Source organism: Mus pahari, chromosome 16 (genome assembly GCF_900095145.1).
Source record: "Mus pahari chromosome 16, PAHARI_EIJ_v1.1, whole genome shotgun sequence".
Taxonomy (NCBI): domain Eukaryota; kingdom Metazoa; phylum Chordata; class Mammalia; order Rodentia; family Muridae; genus Mus; species Mus pahari.
In genome coordinates, this window is record NC_034605.1 from 63191994 (window position 1) to 63205592 (window position 13599).

At 44.4% G+C, this 13599-nt stretch overlaps 1 pseudogene; it reads right to left on the reverse strand.

Moving 5' to 3' along the window:
* Positions 1-154: 154 nt before the first annotated feature.
* LOC115065610 lies at positions 155-775 on the reverse strand (annotated as a pseudogene).
* Between the last annotated feature and the right edge of the window lie 12824 nt (positions 776-13599).

Genomic DNA, 13599 nt, shown 5'->3' on the forward strand with positions numbered 1-13599 from the left:
GGTGATAGGAACTAGACTTGGATCCTATGGAAGAGCATTCAGTGCTCTTAACCACCATTTCTCCCGTCCCTGAAAATATTTTTCTTTTCTTTTTTTTTTTTTTCAGACAGGACCACAGGTTTATTGGGGGCTGCACACACACACACTCACAGTATCACACGACAATACTCAAGACATCATGGTGGCCTCTGCAATCCACGTAGGGCCCAGAGGCGGTGGGTTCTGGCCTCCTCCCCTGCGGCCTAGACCTTGTGGGGTCCTTCCTCTGGGGCCAACTGAGGAAGGGAGGGGGCTGCTGGGGTGGGCCTCGAACCTGGAGGGGGGTGAGCAGGCAGGTTGTTCCAGGAGCCCGGTCTGTGCAGAGCCCTACCTCACTCCAGGACTGCAGCATCAGCAGCTGCTTCAGCACCTTCGTCTGGCTGGTCTCTCGGATTTCTCCTGCCAGGAACATCTCATCCTACCACTGTGTAAACCTTGTAGAAGTTGAATACCTGGTCCAGTTCACAGACATTGTGGAAATATTCATTTAACACTTCTACGAAGTTGTGGATGGCCTCGAGATAGGCCAGATTGTTGTCGTTCATGTCCATGCAGATGCAGAAGTAGAGGCCAGTGTAGTGTCGGTAGATGAACTTGAAGTGCTTTGCATCCCTAATGGTGACCACGGCATGCACCTCCTCAATCAACTTCTGCTTCTCCTCATCATCGAACTGCATGTAGCACTTGGCCAGGCGCATCTTGCCTGCCAATTCTGGATGAAGATGAATCAGATCATCGCAATACCTGCCTGGACCCCAGAGGCCCAGGTCCCGCTGTAACAGGGCTGCTCCAACTCTGTTTCCAGTTGTGGGGCCCAGGGCTAGAACTCGAAAATATTTCTTTAGATAAACTCTTAGGTGCAGAATTCCCTGATCTAAAGAACTAAACTGTGATAGCCTATTTTTCTAAGGGTTGACAATTGGTGCTCTGACTACCACAATTTAATCTGAGCTGGTCCACAGAAGTTAGGAAAGCTACTAGAAGCCCCACAAACAGGCATTTACCACAGAGAGGAGGCTTATAACAAATCAGTACCAACAAAGTTGGATCTTATAAATAAAAGAGTTAACAGGCTGGGGAGATGGCTCAGTGGGTGAAGGGTTTGCTACAAAAACATGAAAACTTGAGTTTGGATCTAGCACCTACATAGAAGCTGGGCCTAACATACATGATTGTAATGCCAGCACTGGGGGAGGAGAGACAGGAAGATCTGTGGGGACTTACTGGCCACTAGTGTAGCCAAAATGCTGTCTCTGTGTTTAGCAAGAGACCCTGTCTCAAAGACAAAGTGGTGAGCAACTGAGAACTACATCTTGATGTCAACCTGTGGGAGAGCACACTTATATACGTGCAAGCATGTATACACCATACACACACACACACATGCATGAACCTAATAATTTTATTGTAGATTTAAGTATAGGCATTAATACTAAAAAGGATGTTGTGGGTGTAGTGGAACCTGTATCAAATCCCAGGACTAGGGAGAAAGAGGTCAGAGAAGTAGGCAGTCAAGGTCATCTTCAGCTACATAGCAAGTCTGAGGTTAGCCTGGGCTACATGAGGACAAGCACAGTTCATGGCTATTTTCATACTCTTATGTGAACTATCTCCGCGTGAAAGACACACTGTTTCTGTGCCGGCAAGCAAGGCATGTGATTCAAAACAGCAACCCAGGCAAAGGCAGAGAGGTAGGGGAAATGCTAAGGAAATAACAGTAAGAGATTAAAAAGATTTATTCTTACTTACATATATGTGTGTGTACACGTCTGTGTGTGTGTATATACCATGTGTGTGTGAGTGCCTGTACAGGCCAGCAGAGTATGTCAGATTCCCTGTAGCTAGAGTTACAGGTTTTTGTGAGGTGCCCAACAGGAACTAGAAACCAAACTCCAGTCACCTGTAAGAGCAGTCCCCACTCTTAAGCACTGAGCTATTTCTCCAGTCCCTGCTTCAGTCTTTACAAACCAGGCTAAGGGGTTTGCCCATTGCCCTATAGGAACTAGGGAGTCACTGATCTTAAATCCGTGCAGGCAAGGGATGTGTCAATCATAACACTCTTTGATGATGATATGTCCTGAGAGAGAAGAGCTAGAGTGAAGGGTGATGGGAAATACTAGTGTGTGAAATATCTAAGTTGCGCATAGACAGAGCAAGGCAAGGGGAATGAATTGATATAGTATTTACAGCACCCAGTGCTCAGACGGTCATGTAGCACTGAGGCAGGATAGACAGACAGCACAATTCAAGGGACATGAGGAAAAAGGCACTTCACTCAGGAGTCTTGTTGAAGTCTGTCTTAGTTAGGATTTTACTGCTCTGAACAGACACCAGGACCAGTGCAACTCTCATAAGGACAGCATTTAATTGAGGCTGGCTTATAAGTTCAGAGGTTCGGTCCATTATCATCAAGGTGAGAACATGGCAGCGTCCAGGCAGGCATGGTACAGGAGGAACTGAGAGTTCTACATCTTCATCTGAAGGTTGCTAGCAGAATACTGGCTTCCAGGTAGCTAGGATGAGGGTCTTAAAGCCACACAGTGACACACCTACTCCAACAGGGCTACGCCTTCTAATAGTGCCACTCCCTGAGCCAAGCATATATAAACCATAACAAAGTCTCTCTCGTTGTAAGAGTAAAGGCTTCTAAGCTTACTCTCTAAGTGCCAACATTAGAACATGTACTGCTACACTCAGCTTCCGTGAGGGTTCTAGGGATCCAGACTCAGGCCCTTCCACATGGCTAGCAAGAACATCACCCACTGTAGCTTACACACACACACACACACACACACACACACCGATACACACATACATGCTTGCAAATAAAAATAAATCCTTCTTAAAGGTGCTAACCTCATGGCCAAATGTCTGGATTAGTAAATGATCAATGCTGAGCTCCTGGCTGGTTTTGCTGACTGAACCCCCCCCCCCCCCCGTGAAAGAAAAACCCAATGGCACATCCCAGAAGCTAACACACAACACATGCTGTGGACCTCACTAAATCTCCACACCCTGTTGTAACAACCAGAACCAGAAGGTAGGAATGCCAACCAATTCAAACTCTAAAATTACAGGAGTGGCCACTTGGGAAACAGCTTCTAGTAGTTTCTGTATTCCAAGAAAGGCAAAAGTGGGCATCAGTATCTAGTCAGAGGTTAGAGTTGACTAAAGTTCATGTTCTAGGGAACAGAAGCAGCCAGCATTGTACATAAGGCCAAGCTTTGGTTTTAAAGGTTCTTGCAATTTTGCTTTCGTTGTGATTTTCCTTTATATTGTCATGGCAGGCAGCCACACTGACATTGTGGAACTGGCTAACACTGCAGATTCCTCTGGTGGGGGTGGGGGTGGGGGTGGGGGTGGGGGTGTAGGTGGGGGTGGGGGGTGTTGCTGTGGCTCCATTTTAAACTGTACAGCTTAGTGCCTTTAGTATATTATTTATGCTACGCTGTTATGGCCAGTTATGGCCATCGTCAGACCTTGGAACATCTCCTCGCTCTGGAAACCTTCGGTATCAGCAGCCCTTCCCCCTCAGCCCCCACCCCAGCCTCTAGCCATGGTTCTTGTCTTTTATCTGTTCAGTTTTAATATTATGTATCACAGTGTGATGATATGGGGGCAGGCGTGTGTGCCGTGGCATGCGTGTGGTCAGAGAAAGATTCTGCAGAGTCCTTTTCCCCTTCACGTGTACATGGGTCACAGGAATCCATGCTGCCCAGGTCCCCAGGCCTGCAAGGCGTCTCCACCCGCTGAGCCGTCTCACAGACACACATCTTGGGTCCTGAGAGTGGGATGTGAAACACGAACAACACAACTCTGCTGGGAGAGGCACATCTATTTCCATAAAAGCTTTTACTTATCTCGTTCTCCCCACTAAATAAATACTTCCTTTCTTTAAAGTCCTTGAGGCTGCCTAAGATCCACGAGTTTACGTCACAGGATTTGTGTACCCTTACAAAATAAAACAAAACAGCTCCTTTGGTTCTTGTGAATTCAGTTCATCTGTCACGGGATGAGATGAAACTACTAGGGTAGAAAATCAAGGAATCTTGTTAAAAGCTAGATGGCTTTCTACTGGATTAGTGTATGGGATTTGCTTTTTGTGTGACACAATGGACGCTCTTGTCTAATTTTAGATTTGATAAAGCATTTCCTGGGATCCACAGAGCCCCCCTGGCTTCTCTTATTACTGAGCACACACACAGAGACCGGAGATTTTATGAAAAGGGAAAAGAAAAAAGGAGAGAAATAATTGGTGGCTTGTGCCTTTGATCACTGACACAGCCCAGTGGAGAAAGACTCCACACAGTGCCCCGGAGCTTCCTGGACAACACTACCAGTTGTGCTGGGAGACAGCTTGGCTGTCAGGGTACCTGCCTGGCACCACATAAACTAGGGTGTGTTGATGCATGTGTGCCTGCACTCACAGCACTAAAGAAACAGACCCGGGAGAACCAGGAGTTCAAGGATATCCTCAGCTATGTAGTGAGTTCGAGGCTAACCTTGGAAATGTGTAACTCTTTAAAAAGATGAAGTTCATCAGAAATACGCACATTTAAAAGGCTTATGTATTTTATATTTTATACTCATTATATTCCATGAGGTCATTTGTTACCCTCCTAGCGACTCTGTAACCCTCAGCATAGTCACCCAGAAAGGGACTTCTATACATCTACTCTGGTCTAGGTCCCTCATACTATAAAGGAGGATGCCAACTGTAACTCAAAGAGATTCTTTACTGTCACTCCGAGTGTGGTCCATGAGCCAACAGCACCTGCAGTCCCAGAGAGCTCATCAGAATCTCAGAGCCTCAGCACCGAGTCACACCTACAGAATCCCACCTGTCTCTCACCAGAAGGTTGAGTCGGTTCTAAACTCCTGGGAGACCTGTTAACCGAACTCCATTCTTACTGTCTAGTTTTGGCAGTCATTCAAACGATCCCAACTGGAGTGTAAATATTTGGGGAATCTAAATCTTATTTTAAAATATCTTACTTATTTTGTGTGTACAGATGTGTGCACCTAAGTGAAGTGTATTCGTGCATGCACGTGTGTGCACGTGCATGTGGAGAGCAGAAGTCAACATCAGGTGTCTTAATACATCTCTCTACACCTTGTTTTTTGATACAGGATCCATCCCTGCATCAGGGGTCACTGATGCAGCTAAACTGGCTGGCATCCTCCTTAATGCTGGGATTGCCTGCCCCAGCTTGTACACAGGCTCCAGAGACTGAATTCAAGCCCTCATGCTTAAGCAAGTACGATACTGACTGAGCCATCCTGCCACCCACACCATCTCATTTTGAGCAATTTTGGAGACATCAGAAGAGGTTTATGCCCTAACCAGGTTGAAATCCTACCAACTACCGAAAAGTAGACGTCCATCATGGAAAGTTTTACTTATAATCATGGCTTTCCCTTGTAAAGGCAATTCGTGATTGCCACAGGAAACCAGAAGTACCGGGAAGAAATTGAAATCACTAGAATTTCTACCTGAGTATTCAATACTTAGTACCTTGCTACATTTTTTATGTATGCACATACTGAGTGCTCTTACCAATTGTAATAATGATTTTATAAAACTGGGGCATAAAATGGAGACAATCTGTGTCTTTTTTCATATATTATTATTTTCAGGTCCCTAAAATTTTTCAATATTGGTTTTGTTTTTTTACTTCATTTTCATTTTTGTTTGAATCTGGATTTCATGTGCCCAGGCTAGCCTTGAACCCCAGATCCCCACCTCTACCTCCCAAATGCTGGGACTACAGGCGCATGCATCCCATACCGTTCAGTATAATTACCATGGCCTTATTTTCCTGGGCATCAAAACCATGTCTTCCTCAAGGGTTCTCATTTTCCTGCCTCAGCCTCCCTCCGTGGGGTTTCAAGCCTGAAGTGCCACACTCAGCTGATGTTCTTTAAACCCTTATAAAAACCCTTGCAGACGTCAACACACCAGGCCCCTTCAGCCCCCTCACACAGAGCACCCATCTAATAGAGATTTTGAGTTTTGCAACAGCTTTCTTGCAAAGCAGCCAAGTACGGTTACCAGAGTCTGTCTCTAATCAGTGTCCCCAAGGATGGCTTAGGGGGGTACCTGTGAGGTAAAGAAGCAAGGCATGCTCAGGAGTAATGAAGGGGAGCAGTCAGTGAGCTGCACGGCTCATCAACCTTCAGAGACTGCTACCAAGGGGGATCTCCTAACAGACACATGGTGTATCCGAGTGAAGGCCTCTGACAGTGTATGACGCTTGCGCTATCTCCTCTGAATGACTACTTAGGCAGTCGTTGCCAACATCACCCAGAGCAGAGGTGTCAGCTACAGCCAAGCTAATAGGGTGTATGCTTAGCTGCAGGACCTGTGAAGTCGGTGACTCTAAGCGGCTCACAGCAAACACAGCTGGAGGGAATGTTCAAGCCTTCCTTCAGTTTTATGCCGAATCTTCTCATGACTTTCGATTGTCTCTGTGGATTTTCAGAAGTACAGGTCACGGCACGCAGCATAAAATTTTTTGGTGTGGTTTGGTTTGCGGGGATTGATGTGCACTAATTGAGGGCTTGAGTGATATTTGAGCTCACCTAGTTATTGATTGAATAGGACTTTTTGTCTCAAAACCAGTCATCTCTTTGAGGTTAACATCAATGCCTAATGTGTGGGTATCCAATGAGGAAATGCTTTCTAGAGAGCCGAGTCAGGCCATGCCCACAGCCCAAGTGCCCTGCTTTTACCTCCTCTACCAGCAATTTTCTTTTGTTTTGTTTTTATATTTATTTTATGTATGTATTTGCCTGCATGCATGTGTACGCACCATGTTTTTACCTGGTGCCCTCAAAGGTCAGAAGACAGCATCGGATCTCTTGGGACTGGAGTTATAGACAGTTGTCAGCCACCATGTGGGTGCTGGGAACTGAACCCGGATCCTCTGTAAGAGCAGTCAGTGCTCTTAACCACTGAGCCATCTTTCTCTAACCTCCTCATTTCTTTTTTCGTGATTGTTTATGTTTCCTTTTATTTCTGAGTTTAAATTGCTTTATTTGTCTCTTTACTGTGATATTTCCTTAAAGATAAGCCATTTCCCCTACTGGAGCACCGAGGCCAGTGTCTGCCCATCCCCCACAGCTTTGCATCACCTGGTTTCAGCCATCAGTGACCACAGCCCTAGAAAAAAGCTTTCCCAGGGTAACTTTAACGGTGTTGGCCCCAGAGTAGGATCCCCTTTCCAACTCAAAAGCCAGGAAGCAGCATCTCTGCTTCTTTAAGATTTCCTTTTTAATTACATGTATGGGCAGGGCAGGGGAGTCACACCTAAGCACAGGTGTCCAGGGAGTCCAGAGGCGTTGGGTGCCCTGAAGCTGGACTTGCAGGTAATTGTGAGCAGCCTGCGCTGGGAATGAACTCAGGTCCTCTGCAAGGCAGGAGCAGTGCATGTGCTAAACCGCTGAGCCCTCACCTCTCTGCAGCCCTCCTCCCCCTCAGTACTTTAAAGGAAGCTTTCGATGATAACAAAGCCTTCTCACTGCCCACAAGCTGCCTGTGTGAAGGAAAAGAAACAGAGTGGAGCACAATGCTTTTGTGTTGTCCAAAGTCTCACTGCACTTTGCTGGGCAAAATGCCGTCTTCCCTCTAAGTGCACCTTGATATTTCTGGATAGTGCTTATTAAAAAACAACGTAAACAGCAAAGGCAGTCTGTCTTTGCATCTGTTTAGGGGTTGAGAAGGCCCTGTGTCCTATATTTCCCTCTTCCATTCGACTCATTTCAGGTTGACTCACTCTTTAAATTCCTTAGAGCACTTGCTCTTGAAAAAGCCCTGTAGAGCATGGCAGGTGTTTGGGCTTACCCTGTGGTACCTGACAGAATCCAGTTACCTCCTTAAATCACAGTGGTGACTGCTTCTCCATCCATAAAATTCAGAGAAGAAGCTTAGAGTTTAATCCCAACACTCAGGAGGCAGAGGCAGGAGAATCTCTGTGAGATCCCTGGTCAACATAGCCAGTTCCGGGTCATCCAGAACTGTATAGTGAGATCCTGTCTCAATCAATCAATCAATCAATCAATCAATAGGTAAATAAATAAAGTAATTATGTCAATTGTCTCATAAGACTGATGTAACAGTTAAATGAGACCAGTTATTAAAAGTTCTTAACATGGTGCCTGGCATAAAATAAACACTGTCAGCTTACAAATCAAATGTCCTTTCTCCAAGTCCTTCAGCCCCTGTAGATAATCCCATGTGACTCCTGCTTGATGAGAAGATGATTGCTCCAGTTGCTTTCATCTTATCCTGGACCCTAGATGTTTTATATGCTCCTTCCTTGCCAAGACTGACCTGGCTTTCACATCTCCTTTCTTCTCCTCTCCTTCCCCACTTCTTGCTCTGCCCTTCCTTTCTCTTCTTCTCTCTACCACCCTTTTTCTTCCTTCCCTTCTTCCTTCCTCTGTCTTTCCCTCCCTCTGGCTTGGAACTTTTCTCAGTTCTCTCTTAGATGAGTTGGTTTTTCCCCTGGGCTTCACACTGTTTTCATTGTGAGCAATTCCTTCTTGCCCTGTTGCAACAAATCAACTTTTAACACCATGTTTCCATTATTTCTTTCTACATAATAAACTATTTTAGGTTTTAGTGGCTGCTCTGTGCGCTGGTAACTCTAGTGGCTGATCTGCTTGCTGGTAACACTTGATCACAAATGGTGCTGATGCTACAAAGGTGTGGCCACTAAACAACAGTGTATCAGTTATTTTGTTGCTGTGATGAAACACTGTGACCGAAAGTAAACTATGAGCTTATTCAGCTTTGCAATTCCAGAGGTAAGACAGCCCATCGTGGCAGGAGAGAGAGAGAGAGAGAAAGAGAGAGAGAGAGAGAGAGAACTCTTAATGCTTACCCCAGTAACATATTTCCTCCCCCAAGGCTGCACCTCCTGAAGGTTCTGCAATATTCCAAAACAGCTCCCTCAAAGAGTCCTGCCTAGAGAATATTTCTCATTCACACTGCCACAGGCAATGACCACTGGGGACCCTGGTGGCTCAAGTTCTGTCTGTTTTTCATCAGAGAGGAAAGGCAGTCCCACGCTTTACTATCTCAGGCAAAGTTTCTGTGTGCAAGTAACTAGGGTTGATTCTAGGTATTCAGAAGAAAAAGTCATTAAAACGACACTGATAGGGTTAGAAAAGCAGTGTTGCTGATGTTGAACTTCAGAGATAACACCTAAAAACAGGCCCCAGAGCACCCTGAAAAGTCAGGACTCCTACTTTGTCAGAAACCATCTAGGAAAGGCTATGGCAAGCAAATGAGCTTCCTGGAGATGGCCAAGTTTTGTGTGGCTGCGATGGGTGCACTCTGAAGAGGCACAGCCCAGAGACTTCATCCCAGGGTTGCTTCTCACTGTTGACATGCCTTTCCTGCCATTATTACATAGCCTAGTGATTCCTGAGTATCAGCCCATGCTATTGGGCAAATTTCCTGCAGATCAAAATGAAGATGAACTTTCATGAATTAATCCTGTAAAGGTGAATTAATGACTTTATAGAATTTCTGATCTAATTCAAATAATTTTAGGAAGTCAGTTTAAGGAGATGGTTTTAGTCACATTGCCAGAAAGATGTAATAAAGTTAGAATCAAAAATAGAATATGGCGGTTCCTCCTCATAAAATAGTGAGTAAAGGCTTCATAATAAGGAATACAATAAGCTTTCATAAGCTTTACTAAGAAGAGAAATCGACTTGGGACAAATTTGTGATCATCTATTCTAGGTCAGGTCCAAGGATGAAGTCACAGGTGTGCACTATGATAAAGCAAGGCCATGTGAAACCGTTGCTTTGAATTTATAATGATATCATAGAATGAAACACTGCTTTGAACTTACTATAGATATCCTTCTGTAACTCCCCTTTTGTGTAACATTTTATCTATGAGGCAATTTTATAAAGAACTTTTGTCTAAGAAGGTATAAAAATGCTAAGAGAAAAATAAAGTGTAGCATTTGGGGCTCTGACTCCATCCATCAAATGTATGTATATTTGTATCATACAAAATATGTGTATATTTATAATGATATATATGTCCATCAAATATATCTATATATGTCTGTGTGTAGTTACATGTGTATGAATGTAAGTATGCATGAACACTTGAGGAATTAATGAAGCAGCTGGTGGTCAGGCAAAAGTGTGTGTGTGTGTGTGTGTGTGTGTGTGTGTGTGTTTATGTGTGTGCTTCACTTTCTCCCTTTCTTTTTTTCCTTTTCTCTCTGGCTCATGAAGAGTTAATGAATTCTGAGTCTCTATCCTGGTCATCAAGGGGCCCTTGAGCCAGAGAGAAAAAGAAAAGAGCTCAGATAACCAAGTTTTTTTTCTTAATCCCCTGTTTCTATCAGTGGAAGTTATATTGCCAGAAGCCAGTGACTTTCAACCACAGAAAAACAAAGAGTTAAAGAAGGTAGAAACTGCCAAAAGTAAGCAGTTATGGCTACATTCGTTGATTCTATGCCCCCCCCCTTTTTACTGCCTTCCTCAGTTTACCCTGTGATGCTGGGCTGAACTCCAGCACTGTTTCTCTATACCACAGCACACCCCGGTGAGTTAAACAGTATGGCCACACTCCATATGCTTTGTATCTATCTCTCTCTGTTTCTCTCTGTCTCTCTCTTTGTCTCCCTGTCTCTGTCTCTCTCTATCTCCCTATCTCTGTGTGTCTTTTTCTTTTTCTCTCTCTGCCTATCTCTTTCTATCTCCCTGTCTCTGTGTGTGTCTCTTTTTGTCTCTCTGTCTCTCTCTGCCTCTCTCTCTCTCTCTCTTTCTCTCTGTTTCTCTTTCCTATCTCTCTCTGTGTCTCTGTCCCTTCCTCCCTTCCTCCCTTCCTCCTTCCCTCCTCTATATATTTCAGAAGGGCTTTTTGTTTTTCCTTTGAAAAGGACATTTGTTTGTGCATGTGTGTGCTGGTCAGAAGACAACTTGCATGGATCAGTTCTCTCCTTCCACCATGTAGGCTTCATGAGTTGACCTCAACAGTTCCTTCCCCAAGCCAGCTAAAAAGCAAATGGTTGGTATGGGTGTGTCTGATGTGTATGACATCACATTGGTGCAACCAACCTGCACAAAATACTGTAAATTTCCAACATTTGAGTTCTGCTTCGATGAGACAAGAAACAAGAATCTGGAAATAACCCAAACATAATAAAGGTTTTGTAAAAACATGTAGGATAGCCAAAAAGAATGTTATTGCCTACAACTTCCACTTCTTTGCTATTGGCTGTGGCCTGCCATTTCGCTAAAGCTATTCCATGAGGGTAAGTGTGATTCTTCACTCACAAGGCATTCCTGCATCTATTCAGGGAAGTTAAAGCGGTTTTGGCCATCAGAAACAAGAGCTGGGGAACAAATTCCTGTCTGGATGATTTGTTAAGGAGAATTCTCCAGAGAAGCCAGGTTAGTAAGCTGGGAGAAAACACAGGAAGAGGAAGACACAGAGTCGGGTAGGACTGGGTTTCTAGGCAAGACAAATAGAATACATCCCACCTGATTACCAAGGAATCTGGGGACAGAACTGAGGTTCCAGACCTAATGCTCCCCAAGGCCGGGAGACAGACAGTCTACACAGAAGCACCATAGGCAGTAAGCTGTAACAGGATATTTGAATCTCTCAACATCTCTCAGGTTTCAGTTCTCTTACCTCCCTTCCCCACGTGTTACAAACTGTGGGATTATGTCCACGTCACAGAAACCTTTATGACAACCTGAAGTCACTAAGTGAATGTCTTGGGGTGCTTTTTCTGACTGAAGAATACATGTAACCTATAAGAGACTTCATGGGTCTCCACCAGGCAAAATGACCACTCATGCACAAACAAGACATCCCATGTTATAAAAGGTCAAATGTAGTCTTTAGATTCCAAAGGGACAAGAGGTTGAAGCAGGAGGACTGTGAATTCAAGGATAGTCTGAGAGACACAGCAAGACCATATCTCACAAACAAACAAACAAACAAGGGTTGGTGAAATGTTTCAGTAGGCAAAGGTATTTGCTGTCACGGCTGAAGACCCAAGTTCAATCCCAGGGACCACATAGAAGAAGAGAACCAACTCCTACCAGTGGTCCTCTGACCTTTACACAAACACACACACATACACACACAAATTAATAATTAAAAATTATTTTTAAACAAGCAAAACATTTAGGAAAGTTAGCTCCAAGTAAACAGTATTGATGTGTTGTTGTTGTTCCATCCCCAGTGAACACTGGGACTGTTTTCTGCACCCCACTTTCCATACCAGCAACCCCTGAATGACCTGTACACACACTCTGCTAGGAAAAGAGTCTGCCTAAGATAATCCCTGTGCGGACCTCAGGGAAAGAATGATGCTGTATACAAGGGCAGCATGAAGCCAGACTCAATGTAGCTATCCCATAAGGGAAAGCATCTGAACCCTCAGGAAGAAGGTCTTGCAGCAGGTTAGAGATAGTTGGGGGTGCTGCCTTTCCTCCTAAGGATCAGGAAGAGACGTGGAGGCTGGTGAGGGAGCTCATAGATGATAATGGCTGCTGCTGCCTTTGTTGATAGAAGGATATGCCTCTTAAGAGCTTTGAGGAAAACGAGAAAGGCATGTGGTGGTCATCTAAGACAGGGAACCTAATCTTCTTGGGAAGACAGGAAAGTCAGTCATCTTCTAGGGAAACTTAAGAAGGCTCCTGAGTGGCACTGACATCTCAGGTTGTGAGATTAAGCTAGAACTCATCAACACAGTTGTGCGCATCATCCAGCAGTAATTAATGGGCTCAGGGAAAGATACGTAGGAGCAGAAGATTTTCATTTAATCATGATTGCATGTTTGCCTACTGAGTAAATCTCTGGAAAGAGGAGCCTACAAAAGTTCTGACATGTGCAAGAGGTGACCACAAGGATGAAGTATCGACTCTACTGTGAGCAGAGATGAAAGTGAAGACATAATAAGGTACCTGGAAGAGAACTGCATTGGGTCAAAGAATGACTATTTGGAGAGGTGGCTCAGAATTTCTCTTGCAGAGGATCAGAGTTCAATTCCCAGCACCCACATGATATCCCACAACCACCTCCAAGTCCAGCTCCATAAGATCCAATGCCCTCTTCTAGATACTAGGATTATCTGCACACACGTAGGCATACATGCTCACAGACACACAAATACACAGAAATACCTAATAAGTCTTAAAGAAAAGAATGACAGTCCTAATTGAAGTTAAAGAATTGTTGGGATGGAGGGAGTGGTAGAAGGATCAGAGGTGATGACCACAAAAACATCTGGGTACGGATGCTAGCTGTGAGCACTCATGAATGGGTCTTAACAGAATGTTCATAATGTGGTCACAGTAGTGAGTGGCTTAGCATTATAAAAGAAAACAATGAAAGAAGTGATTGAAACTCATGTGCAAGATTAAGCCTCCACGTGTATGTAGAAATCTCAATGAGTGGAGGTTGCATTCTGAATGGCAGGCTTTCTATCTCAACAATTCTATGTGGTGTGATGTGTTTATCCACACAGTACACATGTACATGATATGACATGCTTATCTATAAAGTACAC